At 39.8% G+C, this 18,841-nt stretch overlaps 1 protein-coding gene across 5 annotated transcripts in view; it reads right to left on the bottom strand.

The window, feature by feature from the left end:
* RNF182 (ring finger protein 182) overlaps positions 1 to 17,241 on the bottom strand; it is a 29,314-nt gene extending 12,073 nt beyond the window's left edge. For 3 of the 5 annotated variants that reach the window (XM_068199637.1, XM_068199620.1, XM_068199653.1), the window contains exon 1: positions 16,921 to 17,241. The gene's annotated coding sequence lies outside the window, so the exon portion shown is untranslated. Of the gene's footprint in view, positions 1 to 11,065; positions 11,195 to 16,920 lie in introns of all 5 variants that reach the window. The other 2 variants (XM_068199629.1, XM_068199646.1) reach the window with 1 other exon arrangement.
* Positions 17,242 to 18,841: the final 1,600 nt, after the last annotated feature.

The following is an 18,841-nucleotide window of genomic DNA, read 5'->3' as shown; positions in this document are numbered from 1 at the left end:
TATTATTATTATTATAACATCATTATTATCACTAGAATTTAAATGTAACTAAGATTTTTTTTTAAATCTTCTTGATATATTAAAAAAAAAGAGCAAACACAAACCCCTCAGAAGGTATAAAAAGTACAGTATTAGTAGATCTGGTTGACATGCAGTAAAGTTGTATGTCTTCAACTGTGTTCCTGGGAAATGAACAATCCTAACAGACAAGTGTCAGTGAGGAGACAGTAACTTTGACAGCAACATATACTGCCCTCTTTCAACAGGCTTGTAGAAAAATTCCGTTTGGCCTGATTTTTACACAACATTTGTACACACCCACCATGCTAGACACAAGTACATGAAATAAAATTGCAGGCACTGGAAAAGCAGATGGGAGGAGGGAAATTAATATTCCTTTAAAGAACATAGGAATCATGTGAAACGAGCAGCTTTAAGTATTATTCTGGTAGTATTTTTGTAGCTACTGGGGATGATCTGGGACTGTCAGACCTCCATAAATTGCTACACCACCAATGTCAGAATCACTGGAGTGTTCTGCTGGTGAGACTTGCTTAACTCAGATTAATGCTTATAGAGGAATTAAACTTCAGGAGTGCTGATATGAATTGCTCAGCTTTAACATGTTATTTAGCAGTGAAATGTGCTATTTTTTTTACCCATTCTGAACTGTCATTGAAAGAGTTGAAGTGCTACTAGATGGGCAGAATCTAGTATGGGCTGACACTCTATATACAGTGCTCTTTGGTCTGGATAAGAGGAGCAGAAAAAAAGCAGCATTTTATTCATACGATGCATCAGAATCCAGTTAAGAATGCAGTGTATCTCCCTCCCACGTGTTTCTGGTAGAAATATACTGCCACAGCAGCAGATAATCCAATCAGGTCTAAATCAATCAATACGAACCTACAAAAAATCAGAAAATCTGCACTTAGGAAATGTGTTTCAGAAAGAGCTGCATAATTCTATCTGGGACAAGGGCAGCCTGGACTTTACAAATTTTCCATCATTCAAAGAGTTACACTGGTAAATCTCGCAAACTCAATGAAGGGTATGAAACTGTCTTTTCTTTGAGCAGAGCTACAGCATTTTCATGTCATTTGCAACTACAGTGGTTGAAAGGTTAAATGAAATGAACATGTTTGAAGTCTGCCAGTTGACCATATTCCAAATACAAAATGCATGAGAGGAAAGCATCACTTCAGAAATTTTGGAAGTAATCAAGGCATATTCAGAAGCACAGCTTGTATATTAAACTAATTAAAAAAAAACAAACTCCAACCAACACACAAAACAGAGAGAAAGTACATAAAATGGAATTCTAAAGGTTTACAAAGCAACACAGTCCACAGAGAGCCATTACACTTCCCTATTAACCTATAAATTTAGTTTAGTGTAAATTAATAACTGAGACCAGGTACGGGTAATTTTTAAACTGGTAACAATCAGTGGGGATTTTAGTTTTAAGTGTTTTGCAACATGTACTACAAGACTAGAAAAGTGAACACAAACAGGTTATGAATGTCACTTAGTGAAATAAAAATCCCAACATCAGCACAGCAGCTCTTCAGCAAGTACTCCCAAAGATATCAGGTTTTCTATACAAAATCACAAATGAGCAGCTTGGCTAAGGCTTATGGAGTAAAGTAGGAAATTAAAACATTCTTGCCTTCCAATAAATAAGAAAATATTTTTTTGATAGAACAGAAACATAACCAGGAACATTTTAAAATACAGATGTTTTTAATGACAGCTTTCTTTAAACTATTTTAAATAATTAATCTCCTCTGCTCTGCTTTCACTTAAGCAAGTGAATATAAGGATTCTGAATGTTCCACTGCGTATTTTTTCCAAAAACTGATACTAGAAAGATGTGCTAGGAAGTGAACTAATTAACTAGACATTAGAGGATAACACATATTTCACTGTTTTTCATTTCCGGTGTGCTGAATGCATATAACTTGAAAAGACTGAAGATCTAGGAAAAAAAATCCCATATAGATGTATTCTCTATTCAAAAGCTAAGAAGCATTAGCCTTTATTTATGCTATTACTTTTTCATGGAAAGCTCCATGACTGAAGCACCAGGACAGCACACTGCTGTTTGTTAGTCTACTAAACCAAACTTCATGAAAGTTAACAACTATTGCACTAATAATCAGTGCAAAAGGCAGCATCCACTATGAATCTTTTTCACATCTCTGCAAACACCAACCACATAATTTGCAGCAAATTAAAATAGACCTTTTTCCTTGGGCTTGGTTTCTTGACAGAAAGAACTCTCCGTGAAATTGATTAAAATCCAATTCCGCTCCAGAGTCAAATAATTGCAATATTATTTGAGAGCTTCTGAGCTCATATTTGCCCCTTCTCTGCTTCTGGAGGACTCTTTCAGAAAGCGCAGCCAAAGACAGTGCACCCTGAGGGGCATTTCTCAGTAATTGTGCTGGATATATTTTGCAACAGTGAGTACATCTACACTTTAAACTGCAGCGCAGAGTTGATATAACTGAGCGGGATTCGTAGTGGAACCAACCTAGCTATAATAACATATAGTTCTGGATGAGCTAAGTTAATCTGGCTTGTAGGAGAATCAGCCAGCCTCATGTACCATTTCCCACACTAACATCCTGTGCTAATATGCTGAGCTTTGTCTACAACCTGTGCCAATATATCTTGCCTATCTGTAAGCCATCACTGTAGAGTGTTAAGCTGCAGAAGACTGCACTTTGAAATGTGATAGGAGATACCCTAAAAGACAGCAAAAGTTATACCTTTCATTCTCAGATATGTCTGTTTGAACTGGATTTCTGAGGATCAGTAACCATGGAAAATGGAGACTTTCATCTCTACTTTCTAAAAAGTTTATGCAAATGTCGCTATTCACACAATGTCTATTAGTGCTCCTCCATAGAGATGCTTTCCAAAGTTTTTTCCTGCACATAAACACCTTGTGTGTATGAAGTGACAAGACTTGCAGTAGAAGGCTTGAGAAACTTGATTTTCATTATTTTTCTCCCTGAAAAACAGGGATAATGAAAATTATTTTTCTGAGTTTCTCCCAGACACTCCTGCTTCTGAGTGGGCTTCACAAAACACTGCTATATGGATAGATCATAAGACACAGGTGGACTGGGGGAGAAGCAGCTGCTTCAATAGTAAATTTTATGTTAAATAGATTCACTAGATAGCCCTAGTGCCCATTTTATCTTAGTAATGAAGCATTTCTTGTCCACAGGTGATGCCCAAATCTCTACCTTTCATTGATCCCACTGAATTCTGTAAAATCAAAAGCTCTGCACAGCATTTTCAGAAATGATTTATGGTATTGCACAGCAATAAAGGCATTCTCTCCTTTTTTGTCATCGTGGTCACAAGTCTTTTGATAAGAAAAATGACAACACAGAATATGGGTAATTTATTATACAAAAATCCTCTTGTGTAAATTAAGAGTGATTCAACCAAACAAGTTGCAATGCTTACATATATGTCAACAAATAACATTGGCTTGTCTTAAAAATCTCTTTGTTTGAGATAAAAAGTAGTTTTCCTCTTGCTTTCCTTAAAAATCTCTTTGTTTGAGATAAAAAGTAGTTTTCCTCTTGCTTTCCTTATGGTAGCCTGTAGCTCTAAAGATGTGCTAAGAAAAACTTTACTTGAGGGATTTGTTTGTCAAAACTTGTCACTGAGTTTAGCTTGTAAAATGACAACAGGAATTAAATCTTGTATGCAAACATTTTCTTAGGATGCACATGCAGGCCTTTCTCAGGCAAAATGCTTATTTATTGGGTAACAGGGAGAAAGCTGGTAGAATTAAACTACTGCTGTATGCTTTTCTTAATTGCTATTTCATAGGATACCATTTTGATGTTTCTAATATTTGGTACTGCCTCATTTATTCAGTTCCTAAACCCGTAATCCCTGCTAAGGCAAAAGTCATATTGAATTGACTAGAAAACTGACAAAACAACCATCAATTTTTCTCCTTGGCTCTGCTACCAAAAAAGAAAATAAATTTAATTGTCACATTATTAAATCTTGGAAACAATTGTGCTTCATAATATATAACTCCAACCAGGGAACATCATCAGTAAACAACTATGATGGCATTTAGTCATTCATAAAAACCACAGGATACTGTTCCCTTCCCCAGAAAGATAAAGTTCTTTTAATACACTGGGTTATGCAGAAAGGAGCAGACAAGATCTCAAGGACACTGTTTATGAATACACGAATTGTGGCAGCCCCATTGGCAGGATATCAAGTCTGAAGGACTTACTGATTGAACATTATGTGAATGAAGTATTTGATACACTCACACAGACTCAGCATCACGTCCAGATGAGACACTGCAGCCTCAGATGTGTCTCATATTCTGTGAACATACCAGGTGGAACCACTGGCTTATTACACCAGTGGTTATGAAAGAACTGGAGATCCCACTCACCATCCACGGCAATCCTTAACCATTTCACATGGTAAGATTTAAACTCAGCTACTCAAAAAGAACAAACTAAAGCACTACACATTATAATTGTCTTTAAAGCCTATAAGGCATCTTACAGCAGCACCTTAATAACCACATCATTAAGCACGAGATCTAAATGGAGCAAAAAAGGACCTTCAAAGTAAATGCTCACTATCTTTTCTCTCTTATACCTGTGCAAAGCCACTGGGCTCGATTCCATTGTCTTACTGATGGTGCCCGAGTGCAATTTATCACAGAATACAATTTATAAGATGGTTACTTGAAAGTCTTGGGATCCTTACAGAGGAGAGTGGTGAACCAGAGAAAAGAGAGTAGCAGTATGATGAATTGGAAAGACTTTGCTGTAGGGAGTGGACAGAGAGGGCTAAGTGCAAGTGAAGAAAATTCAGGAAAAAGCTTTCTAAATTAGCATGCTAAGGAAACACAGCAGGAAGCGTGTACAGGGGGAGAAGGACTGAGTGGAATAAAACCAAGTTTGATACACAAGGTGAATTTGTGGAGGGATTTCAAAGAAGCAGAATTATACACTTTAGGAAGATGGCCAAAAAAAGGTACAAGGTGGTTAGGTAAGAGGAAGGGAAGCAATGGAAGTGCCAAGTGAGCTAGGAAAGTGTAGGTTACAAGGTGTATGCTACAAGTGACAGGAATCAAATTAAAAAATATTAAGGCACAGACAGAGGTGGGAAGTGAGGAAATGTGTGTTATACAAGAATAGATGATAGGAAAATTTGGTATTAATCTGAATATGAAAAGAAATGGAGTAATGAAATATACCTTCTGTTGCCCACCACACTCATGAGAATGAATGGGGATAAATAGTAATGGACTGATACAACACAAAAGTATTTGGGATCAAAATTTAGCACTCATTTTGATACTGAAAATACCAGTAAAATAGCTACAGTGAAATAGCAAAGTTCAGGAGAAAGCTGTTTTATTTAGTTGTACATTTACTCCTTGAATTGTCACACCACCACCATGACAAATGGCTCAGTTCATTTACAGAGAATTCTACTAAGGATAAAGGCTGGTGGGGTTCACAGCAGATCCTTCAGTGTTTTTAAAGAAACTGTACTTTGTCAGACAAGTAGCAAACCAAATGCACAACTCCTGGCCCAGTCTAGCGCTGATAGATGTGCCTGATTTTGAATAACAAGCCTTCATTCTGTATGTCCAACAATATTGCAGCAGAGCTGAATGAGAGAGATTACTTGTGGCTCCAGCCTCATACAATCAGCTTAGCACCATAAAGAATGTGACAAGATGAGGTCTGCAAATTGGACAGTTCAGTCTGGGCGCTGTATTTTTTTTTTAAGTGGGTACATAATCTTCATTGTTTGTGATTGATCCTGTCTCAGCCAACAACTGAGATGGCATTTCAATCCCAAGTCCCTGAAGTTCAGAGGTTTACAACCTTCTGATCAGAAAGATACCATGAATGAAATTTTTTCAAGTGCAAGATTATTTAAAACTAATTGTTATGCTCAGAAATGCCTTTTTTTTTTGTACCTAGGTCACTTAAAACAATTTTTCAAAAACAAAATATGGGTAGTTCAAACAAATGAAGATAAAAGTGTAATATTTAAGAAATTACCATAAACCTCCACTATACTAATCTTATCACCTGTGCAGTGAAGTTCATGGAATATACTACTGCTTTCAAGTGACAGAATTACAGAACAATTTCCATTGGAAGGAACCTCTGGAAATCATCTGGTTTAAACCTCACATCCTGAAAAGTCCAGAAGACAATATTGCAGCACTGTGTACCAAGAACTTAGAAGAGCTCAATGTGATATGTAGAAAAGCTCCGTGATATGCACGGAGACACAGGTAACCAAAAGTCTGTTCAGCATTGAAAATGGAGATACAATCCTTGCAGTGACATGGTGAACAGGACATGCCTCATCCTCATTTTTAGGCTGGCAAACACCTGTCACTGCTGGATGTGTATTTCTGTTGTCTTCAGGCAACAGCAAACAATCTATTCATCCCGTCCACTTCTGTGAGTCATCAGGCTTTATTCACTGACCCGCCTCCTGAAGTGGGTGTCCTTGGAAGGTCAGGCAGATGTGCGCTGTTATCTCGATGACCTCATCTGGGTGCCATTCTCATGGTCCTTCTTGCATGGTTACTTTGGTCCTTCTACACCCATTCAATCCCATTCTCAACAAGGTGCCCACTACAATTCTCAGCAAAAGTAGAGACAGGTCTGAAGGGCCTTGTCCGTTTGAACATTGTGAACCCTCAAAATGCTGAAGGGTTCACAAAGCCCCTGGGCAGTGTTTCACAGTGAGGAATGTAGTTTTATTTCAACCACCCATGAACTGCACTATCAAATAAAGATAAAATTTATATGAATGTATTTTAACAGGAACATTCACATTTCCAGGTATTTTTCTTTATAATATATTATGTCTTTGATTATTCTGATTTTCAAAAGCAGGTCTAACACACAGTACATTTTCCAGCAAGTGTTACAAAGGAGGGAGTGTGCTGTTTGACACACTGTGCTTCCACACTTATAAATCCGTTACCACATATTCAGGAAAATGCATAGATAAAAGCTGAAATTGCAATTTTCACATTGAAAATGAGCACTAGTATCTCTTCATAAAAGAAACCACATCAGATAGAATATTGTTGCTAATGACTGTTGTTCAACTGGAATAAAACACTGCATTTCTGAAAATGAAAAAAAAGAAGTGGAAATCCGAGGCCAGGTTGGATGGGGCTTTGAACAACCTGGTCTAGTGGACAATGTCCCTGACCTTGGCAGGAGGGTTGGAACTAGATGATCTCTGAAGTCCCCTCCAAACCAAAGCATTCTATGACTCCATGAAAAGTAGCTCAATATATTTCTTTAAACATTACATTAATAGATTAATGCTCTAATCTACATATATACAATATACAATACATTGTACATATACAAGATGTATGTGTGCAATAATGTTTAACTGGATAATTTTATCTGATATTTGAAGAAAATAATTCAGTCATAGCTGTGTTCTACAATGAGTACTTGAAAGGGAGTGACATACAAACACAGACATTCCCCGCCTTTAAGCCCACCTCACCAGAGGATACAGGATGTCTCTATTGAAAAGTTGATTCAAGACTGAAGAAAAGAAAGATTTAACAGAATTATCAGGGAGTTACTTAAATAAAAGGGAAGCTTCATTTAAACAATTTAAAGCTGGGGCACAATGGCATTATCACAATGCCGAGTATTAATTATTATGTTTGCTCTTTCTGGCCTGTCACAATGATGAACAATAATGACAGCACAATGTGAGATATTCACCATTTAGCTAATTCACTCAGTCTAGGCAGGGGAATCAAAGCTGTTTCTATAGTGTCTATTCCTTAACAATGGCCCTTTTTGGATCCAGTGTAACTGAAAGAAACCCCAAAATTGGTGTGACCTGTGCATATCTTCCTTGTCATATCCCAGAGCCTGAAAGCCAGCTGCAGGAACACAACAACTTATCTTCAGTCATTCCAGTGCAGCTGACACTCTGGAGAGGCAGAGCAGAGATCCAGGACTCAGTTCCCTTTCTCTCAGACTTGCAGCAGACAGAAAAATCAGAGAAAAAAAAATAAACCAAGTTTAATGGACAGCTGGAGCTGTATGCAAGATGTGAGCTTTGTCAAGTGTCCTCCCTGGAACCAGTGGGTTGAGTTGAACAGACCCCCAATATTTACCCATTTCCTATCAACACAATTCCCTGTGGTTTCCCCATTATCACTTTGCTCATCAGTGAATCTATGATGCTTGCTGTTTGCTGCCTAGCACACTGCATTTCTTTTTGCAAATGGGTGAATAACCATTCATATCTCTGACTAGAGTCTTTCTTTTGCTAGAGATATGCAACTGGATTTGTGTGAGGCAGCTGCTCAGTATTTGTGCGCCCGTCTGAGTGGTCCAGTATGTCATGGTGGACAGATGATGTCAGTTCTGGAGCTAGCAGCACAGGAACTGGGCCACTGCTTAGTGCTATGAATGCTGATGAAATTGCCTTCCCAAGATTTGTTTCTTCTCTCAGAACAATATGATCTTGCAATATATGGGTTCAGTTTGACTTTTGTTTTTCTGTAAATCTTTCAGGCTTTGCCCATTGTCTGAGAGCTCCGCATGCCTTCAGTGTATTCTCTAGAAAATTTGATACAAGCATTGCAGTGTGTCTGGTAGTGCAAAATTAGGTATTTTAACAGGCATACTGCCGAGCAGAAATTTCTTCTCATCCAAATGCCAGTGCAGAAATCCCACTTGTAATTAATACTTCTTCCTGAAAGACCCTTATTGTCCATCTTCCCCACCATAAAAAAGCACAAGCCAAAACAAACAAAAACCCCCGCAAACCACTCCAATCCATTGCAACTCAAAACTGATGCCAAATACTATTACCTCCTTCTTTGGAATTTTGTGACATACTCTACTTGTTGCTCTTCCCTCTGTTTAGGCACTATATTTTGCACAGCAAAATCCACGTTACTCTGTCTTGTTCACGAAAGTTATTGCTAATATTTTAACAGCAAACAATGAATCTAATCCATCAGCTATGTGCACTCTTATAACACACACATAGGCCTTTGAATTTTAAATTTTATGAATATACAAACATAAAAGCAAGTGTTCATTGAAGTCAACCTGTATCAACCCTCCAAACATTCCCAGACAAATGCAACTCTTCAAACATGATCAAAGGAGCTCTGGACCAGCAGTAATGGAGTGATATGAGCCTCACTTTTCAATACAGACAGCCATGTGCTGTTCATAGTATATTTTTTATTTCCCAGTATTTACTATTTCTCATAGCATTATTTCATGCCTCTTTTTCGTTTTTATCTGTGCTTTGCTTGACAAAGCTAATGTGTGAGCAGCAAAATAAAACGTACAGGGTAATTCTTTGAAACAACTTTTAAAAAAATCTCTGTTTCAATGAGTCTGGCTTTCTTGCATGCAGACAGACAAGACTGTAAGCAAAATAAAAGAGGGGAACAGCTAAGCATAAAGATGTAATACTGATAATGAAAGTGCAGAGTGCCTCCTCCAGTAAAAAGGAGGAGGCATCAAATATGCAGCAGAATTGTTTATTACAAGTTACTATTTTACAGTCAGTGGATAGATAATTCTGGTTTGGACACCTGCATAGAATTATGTCCACAGCTGCACTTTACTGATCATACTGTGTGAAATTGTTTCTCTTCCTTGAGCAAAAGGCAAACAAAAGGTTACGGGGATGAATATCTTTGTAAAGTAATCTGCATCACTGAATGCAGAAAATTTCCACACCTATATCTATGATGTCAATGTATACTCTTGATCTGTCTAGCAAATATAAATATACATGTTCATATATATGCATAATTTAAAATACTCTAGCTGTCTTGAGAAGGTACCATGTATAAATGTGTGTGCACACACGTGTGTGTGTGTGTTCTAGAACTAGAGAAAAACTGTTACACTCTCAGAATACCTACAGAATTTCAAATACACATACAAGCACTATATGAGCTATCTGTATAAATGACAAACAGTGAGTGAAGATTCCTGTTAATGTTATTAAGACTGAAAATTAATTATAAGACTGGTACAACTGACATTTCTCTTCATTAATAATTTTAATTTACTGAAACAGAAAATAGGCAGGCCACTTAATTTTTAAAAGGGCATAAAGTTCAGAAGGCTGTTCAATCTATTCATAGCCATATCTGAATATCAAAACTGCACTTAAAAGAGCCACCCCAGAAAGTTTCTTTCTATATGGATTTTTTTGCCATTCCTCCCTCCTCTCATTCCCAAAGTCAATGAGAATTCATATTTTAATAAATCTCTGTCAATATGCATTACCGAAGCCTTACATTTACACTGATGAACACATAGAGAACTGTCCTTAAGAGTCTAAAAACCACACTTCCACATGAAGCAGATGTGTTGGCCATGTTACAATAAATTCATAAAAAGAATCTTCTTAAATGCTGCCATTAGCACAGTACACTACTTTGGAACAAGCTGTCTTGGGAGGCATACCAGGGGAAGGAAGGGAGATACCACTGCACTCAGTGCTTCTCCATTCCAGGCTTACAAAATGCTTTTAACATGCCTGTCAGGTGACACAGTTGGTCAAAGCAGTCATGTAAGAAAACTTCATTACTCCTTAAGAAACAAATGACACAAAATTTACTGGAAACTTAGTTACCTTGGGATTTTTGTGGGATTTATCAATATGCAATATTATTACTTCACCTTTACATCACCTGCACACCATTTGTTTTCAGTTCTGACTTGCTCCTTCCAAGTCTTGTAAGAGCTGTTGCTCTATTTCCCCAAGAAAAAAAAAAAAAAAAAAAAAAAAAAAAAAAAAAAAGCATCCTTCTTCAGATCCCTACCACAGTACACGTAAAATCTCTGTATGCTTAAGTTCCACTGATAGTAGATATATAGTTAAGTGTGATCCTATTGTCTTAAGAGGATACTTTATGTTCTAGGATATGATTTTACTAAATACAATAATTAAAACAGAAGTATGGGGCTTCAGAAAGCATTTTGGTGAGCTTCCAGGGACTTACCTGCCAGCTGCCAAGCTGGCTTAGAGCTCTAGGCTCAATCTATTCACCCATCTATCACCAAAGGGTCTGAATGACTGATAACAAAAACAGATGATTCATCGTTGGTATGCTTTCTGTTCTCTCTTTGTCCTATGGAAAACATGGAATTTTAAGATTAAGGTTGATATTTCAGGCTAAGAAAAACTTACAATATAAAGAGGGCAGTTTTTGTATTACTGGATAGATACTTGTTCCTAATTTTTAGATCACAGAGAGGACCAGAAATTAAATTTTTCATTCTTAGCTGATCTTTAAATGAGCAGGTACCCATGCCTATTATCTTGAGTGTAAATACTGTCAGAAGATGCTCTCCCTTTCTGGTCTTTTTAGATAGATCTGACTAATAAGATAATATTTCTTTTCCATTTACTTAACAAGTGTTATTCAAGGTGTTGACCTTGAATTTCATAGCACAAACATCAGGGACTTATCTCAGAGGCCTGTTAGAAGGAAAAGACAAATTTAGGTCTGCCGTGGTGATGGCAGAGGAGAAAGGAGAAATATATTAGAATCTTGAAAAGCACAGAGAGCACTTCCACCTAACAACTTTGCTCTAGTGATACAAATAAAATGAGGAATGAACATAAAAAAAAGCTCTTATCTTTAACATTTAAGTATTTGCTAGCTGCACTGTTAGTGTATCAGATTACTGTAGAAAAAGCTTTGACTGTTCAGGTAAGCTGGACACCTAATTTGCACTGTGAATACAGAATCACAGATTGGAACAGTTTTGGTTGGAATGTACCTTTAAAGGTCGTCTAGTCCTACCCCCCTGTAATGACCAGAGACATAGAGAAGTCACAGAGACAAATGATCTGAGTGTGAGATCTTTGCAACACGAATTTAGCAACATGGGAGGGAAACACAGCTGAGATACCTTTTGGGCAGTGGTGAGAGTCAAACTAAGATATTTTGCACAGTCACAGTGTTCACAATCTATATAGGATTTTGAACAGTTTGGACAGTTTCTCACAGGAACAGTGAGACAATCACAAAAAAAAAAAAAAAATCAGCTGAATAAATCTCCTTCAAGGAAAAGCTTAAAAGAGCTCAATCTGTTTAGTTTGTCAGAGAATGAGAGGCAACTTGATTACAGGAATAAGCATCATCTACAAAAGTGCTCTTTGATTCAGTGGACACAGTAAAATATCTGTAATATACTGAAAGCAAATCCAAGTTCTAGATCATTACAAAACATCACCATTCCACTGAATATATATATTACATTACAGTTCTAGTCATACAATACTCATCATTTTCTTCCACAGGAAGCTTCACTGAGTTTGCAGTATAGTCAGCAGTTATTTAGCAATTTTTTTGGTTTATTCTCATTGTATAATTTGTGGCCCTGCAATTCACTCATTGCACCATTTGAGCCTAGCACCAAACACAGCACTGTTTATTTTTTTGACTTTCATTTAGCTGTCACTTTAACAGCATAGAAGTGTAACTCAGTGAACTGAAAGATACAGGAAGATAAAAGCCCTCACTACACACACATTATACAACACTCCACCTGGTGATTCAAACACTACTCAAAATTTCTGCTTAAGATATTTATAAAATTCTAGCTGAATAAACTAAATATTTTCAGTATTGTAAAAACACTGGTAAGCCTTTTAAAGCTTTTTTGAGAGTTACTTGAAGGAATTGTTTAAAGAATGGAAAGCCAGTATCAGCTTGAGTTTTGAGCATGTTGGTTTTCAACAGAGAATACTTCTGTGGAAATACTCCAGGTCTCCCCATCATGTATTGGGAGGCAAATGGCATCTGCAGGTTCTTGGTAAACACCTGCAGTGTTGCTCCTCAGCGGTCAAGCCATACTTTCACATAAAGATGCTCCACAGCAGAAGCTTCAAGGTCAGATGCTTTTTCAAGCAAAGTCTGATCAGGTCACTGCTTGTGAGTCACCAAGGGGGGAATATTTTCTTTCTGTTCACAGGAGAACATCTCCTGCCTGAGTACAGACTGGCCATCCATCTGAAATGGGAGTTTTCTTTCTTTGTCATGCACTGCCTGCCAAGATCAGTTCCCCTGCCTGGAACAACACCTGCCCTGAAACTATTATAGAAAGGTTTGGGTTTCCTGACCAACACCTTCTGCCGTGGCCATTGCCAACACAGCCTTGAAGGTTTACAAAAGGGGGCTTAAAAGAAGCCTTCAGCTCTGAGCTGGGCCTGATACACACAGTCTAACACCAGATTTTCCTGGCTGGGTCTCCACCAGCCTGTCCCAGTCCGAGTCCCATCTCAACCTGACTCCTCATAGCAGTCCCACGTAACTCTCCCACCATGTCTGTTGACTCCAGGGCTAAGTCTGCATCATGGGCTGCACATCAGCTCCCACCTTCTCCCTCACTACAGTCCCATACACTGTCAGGTTTCCTTAGAGTTATTCTCAAAACCAGGTGGTCACATCACTTTCTTTTCTACAAGGCCACCTTTCTGCAAATAACTTGGACAATTCCAAGTTGAAGTAGAAAAGCTGAGGGGTAAGACAGTCTGTCCCTATTCCTTTCTCCAATTTCTGAACTACCTCCAGTGGTGGTAATCTTTATAGATGTTACTTTCAAAATGTAATATGCATCTACAAAACACTTGTGAACCTGAATCTTTCAGAGAACTACAGCTTTGTAACACTTTGGCTAAATTTCTTGGAAATGACAAGAAAGATCAGACAAAACCTAAATGGATTTGAAGTCTCTGCTCAATGCTTTAGAGATGCTGGAACATCTCAGCTTTTCATGCTGTCTGGACTAAACTGAAAGTGCTGCTGAGTTATTTCAACTTCTACTGAATGTTTGTGTCAACTGGTGGAAAAGATAAAATGGGAAAAGAAAAGGTATGTTGAATTATGGCATTTATTATGCCTAAAATGCTGTGCTGCATCATCTCTGCAGGAAAAAACAATCTGAATAAAACACACAGGAATTGGTTTAAAAAAGTGTAGAGCTGTAGTAGGTTAAAAGCTGCACATCTTGTACTTGATTTCTCTCTGCAAATGAATTTTAAACCTAAGGTACATTTTTAAGAGGCCTGAGCTCTTTGCAGCTTATCACAGCACATCACACTTGCAGATGTTTTGTTTTTACTAGAAAGTCACAATTATCTTATGTTACAATGTGATACATAAGGTACACATCTGGCCATACTATATTACTGTTGGAACAGAAGTTTATATTGGACAGGCACTGCTTCAGCACACAATGTGTGCAAAGGCCACAAGAGAATTTCCTGAGCTTTACTCTCCAAGGATCCCTAGTACTCCTTAGCAACCTTCCTGGGAGAACTGAAATCACAGCCTCCCAGCAGCAGGTGGTAAGTCCCTGTATACTTGAAAGAGTTGCTGGCTACAGCAAGCACATGTACATCTCCAGAAAAAATATTTAACAGCAAGTCAAACTAGGATATAGATAAAAATATTAAGATTGAACATAGCAAGAGGAATAGTGGCAAGTAGACTCCTGCAGTGGCCTTACATCAAGGCACAGAATGCACAGCTTTAGATGATGCATTTCAAGAAGATTTGAGAACAGGCTTCCTATAAACCTAGCCTGGACTGAGGAGCACCAGAAAGGTGTGAAATGACAGTCTGAGAGACTGTGATCTAATTGCTAGGACTGTTGACCACTAAAAGCCCTTTTGCTTGTCAGGCTACATTATGGGGTGTATTATCTTTACTGAACTACTGAATTCTTTCCTGGTACTGCCTCAACTACTACATTTTTTCCACTGATAAACTTTGTCTAGTGGAGTTTGCAATTGTTCCAAAAGGAACAATTTTGGGACTGAAATGTCACAAGGCAGCATAGCCATAAATATTTTGCTTATCCCTTTCACTTTTAAGGCAAGATATTGAGTTCTGATGCTTCTCATTCTCTGCCATGCAGTTAAGGGAGTAGAAATGTCCAGGCCCTTATTATACACAGCTGACCTTTTATTTCCTGCAAGTGCATTCAATTTCAGGTAGTCTACAGTGTGGTCTTGAAATGTTATTTTCCATCATGCTAAACTCATCTGAGGTCTACATTTTTACCCATTTTATGAACTCAAGAGTTTGCTTTCCTCTGTTGCATGAAAAATAGAGGTCATTCAGAAGGTTATATAACTCTTTCAACAAAACAACTGTTGTGACACTTTTGAAGGAAAAGAAGGACAACCACTTATAAACACTGGGAAAACCACTGCAGTCAACATATCTAAGAAATTCCACTTTTTTTTTTTTTTTTTTTTTTTTTTTTTTTTTTTTGTGACCGCTGTTTCTAAAAAAACCCTAGCATTCCAGTCCACATATCGTTATGATAATACTGATTTTAATGTTATATTGAGGAAAGTTTAAACTTGATCAACACTCATTTAAAACTTCATTTTATTTATACATCTCTTGCAAGAGAAGCCTGTCTCCATTTTCTTTTCTACTTGTATTCATGATTGCTGACGAGCTGTATCTTCTCTTTCCACTGTTTTCACATCATTTACTTAATGGTACAGGTAGCTCCACTTTTCACTCAGCATTTCCTTTATATACTTCTCAAACTTCTTCCAGTCAATGCTTAGCCTTTGAGTTTTGATACCCTGATATTACATTATGTATAGTGTTCTCAATCTCAAATGATCTGATATTTAGATTACATATTACTTAAAATGTCAGTTCTTGTCCACCTACTCAATAACTATGTCCTCAGTCACAGTGTCCTCATCTCACGTACTATTTCCCTTTTCCCCCTTGTTCACAGCCAGGAAGATTCCCATCTTGAACGTGCTGCTGGCTGCATAGATGTCACAGCACAGTTTTGCTTTGGCCCAGGATCTCGTTTATTTCCTAAATCACTCAGCAATGAACCACAATGACTGCTCCCTAGGACCTCATCATGCGGGGTCAGCCTTCTCTCATCATCAGGAAGTTCCTTTGAATTTTAAACTTCTGCAGAAACCCGTGTCTATTCACACAGCCACCGTCATTCGGATGTTATTGATTACAGTCACCATAAGCATTGCTCAGGCTAATGACCTGCTAATGACCTTCCCATCCACTCTGACATTCGTATCGCAGGAGGTGAAGACGGCTTCTTCTTGCCTAACCTTGGATGCTCGAGATAAGCAAACGTTTAGCATCTCTACCATCTTAGCCTTCTGACTCGGAAAGCTACAGACTCATTTTACCTAAAACCTTTCCGTACACTTACTCCTAAAAACAAGCAGTATTTGTCTTGTTTACTCTACAACACCAATCCTTTACATTTCTTCTTTTTAAACTAAGTAGCGCATTTTAAGGCTATTACCCTATTCATCATTACTTTATAAAGCTGAAGAAACGAAACTCTGTAACCCCCAAATTTCCAGGGGGGTCATATTTTTTTATAACAACAACAACAACAGAGAAATTATTAGTATTACTATGAAGGGGTAACCGTAAGGACGAGGAGCAGCGCTGTCCCCGGCGGAGAGGGGCGAGCCAAGCCCACCGGTTGCCGCCCGGGGCGCGGAACCCGCCCGCGCCGTCTCCTCCCGCCGCCGCCCCGGCAGGCGGGGGTACGCGGGGCCAGCCGCCCCGTCCCGGTGTCCGCGGCCGCGCCGCGGAGAAGTCGGGAAGGGGCACCCGGGGCGCACCTGCGGCGACCCTCCCGCAGCCCTCCCCGCTGTCCATCGGCTGCCACAGGCGCGAGCGCACGGCAGGACGGACGGACGCCTCCCCCTTTCCCCGCGGCCGCCGCTCTACCCGCGGGGAGCCCCTGTCCCTCCGGCAGCCCTCCTCCGGCGGCAGCACCGCCCGGCCGGGGGCGGGCGGCGGCCGGTGGGCATCCTCTCGCTCCGTACCTGTCGGGGTGTCCTCGGGAGAGGCAGCCGCTTCCCCCCGCAGCCCCGGCGCGGCAGCGGGCAGCCGGCTTTGTTACTACTCGGAAGAGCCGCGGCTCAGCGCCGTCGCTATAGAAACTGGCTGCGCCTCGAAGAGACACCGGCGAGTGGCGGGAGGGAGGCGGGAGCCGGGCGGAGGTGTGGGGTGAGGAGCGAGCCGTTCATTCAGGAATATCCTGGCCTTTTCCTCCTCCCCCGCTTGCAGCCGGCCCCCGGCACCGCCCAGCCCGACCGGAGGTTGGGAGGGCGCCTGGCTGCCCTCACCTCGACTGCCTCCTCGGACTAGGATGAGGTGTCTCGGCTCAGAGCATCCCCGTCCCAGCCCTGCGGCCTCCTCAGGGAGACTTGTCCCCAAAACACACACAGAGGTACACTCACACTCCGAGAAGGAATCCCAGGGCAGCAGGAACCCAGGGAGCACCCATGATATGAAATAACCATCCACTCTCGCTGCTGCCTTCCTGCCTTTGCAGCTTGTTTGGTCCCAGAGCATCACCACAAAACCCCTACAAAGCCGGGACCAAATTTTTAGCAACAGTTTTTCATTTCGTGAAAGTGGTTTAGCTTCACATCCTCAGGTGATGAACTGCTTTTGTGTGGAAACTTGCTTATGGGAGCCCTCTGGATGGTGGCTCATGATCCAAGGGTGCCAAGGGGTTTTCTGCAGAGCATTTAGTATTATGCAGTAGGCCCTATAAGTTGAGGAGCTGAAGTGCTTGTCCTGTGTGCTGTAAACAGAAAGGGAAGCATGGGTGATTGGAAGGAAGAGGAGGGAAAGGCTGAAAATGGATTAGGGTAAAGCAGCCAGGTGTGTGAGGGATATCGCTGTGTCCTGACGTGTTTGAGATTTAGGGTTATCCTGAGTTGGGGGAGTGGCATGTTTTCCTACAGCAACACTGTAGGAAACTCCTGACACTGTGGAGTGTCAGGGACGCCCATCTTCACATCCTTCTCCCTGCTTGACATGACTGACAAAAGCTGAGGCAGTTCCTCTGTTCTTCTTCTTTTCCTCCTCCTGCATGGAAGGCTCAGCGGTATCGGCTTGTTGGATATATCCTCTTCTAATTTTTCTGCCTGAAACATTCTTATTCTCTCAATAGTAGTAAAGTTGATGAAACATCCCTTGAAGTGCAAGATGGATCTCCCCTTTTCTCTTTCCCTGGTTTATATTGATTAAATTGGACTTTCCAAGTTTGCCACGCAGAAGAAACCTAACATGCAAGGAGCAACTTGAAGGCTGCATTATCCATCTCAGCTACTGCCAAGCTACAGGGGATGACTATTAAGTGTCTGCACTGCAAGTCACTGTGAGCTGATGAATCTGTGCCAAAAGCTGCTGGCACACTGCAGAAAATACTCTTTATGAAGAGTTTGCCAAGGACAAGAAAGACCCCCACAGGAGCTCTTCACAAAGCAGCCCAGCTTACAGCAGAGCTGCTGGCAGGCCATCACACAGCCGAATGACAGTGGCGGCACAAATGAGGGAGAGAGAAGGTTGGGTATGAAAGACAGGGGCTCACCACACATTTATCTACCTGATTAGCATGCTAAATACCACATCAAGAGTTAAAAAGGAAGAAAAAAGTAATATAAATCCAGTCAGAGCATAGTAGAGCTTATATTTTTTTTGTTTGTTCTACCTTATAGTGAATTTGCTTGCTTTGAGGAGGAAAGAGTAACATTAGAAAAGTGAAAGATCTGCAGCATCCTGGATCTCATAGCATAGGAGAAATTCTGCCTGTTTTACCTGATGTAAAAGAATGTTCACATCCTTTTAATCAAATGGAATATCAATATTAATAATAGATATAATTTTTAAAAACCTCAAAACCCAAAAACCCTCTAAAAATTGGAAAGCATTCCATAATCTAAAATATTTTGG

This window comes from Anomalospiza imberbis, chromosome 1 (assembly GCF_031753505.1).
Source record: "Anomalospiza imberbis isolate Cuckoo-Finch-1a 21T00152 chromosome 1, ASM3175350v1, whole genome shotgun sequence".
Lineage (NCBI taxonomy): Eukaryota > Metazoa > Chordata > Aves > Passeriformes > Viduidae > Anomalospiza > Anomalospiza imberbis.
This window is presented reverse-complemented; position numbering and strand designations above follow the sequence as displayed.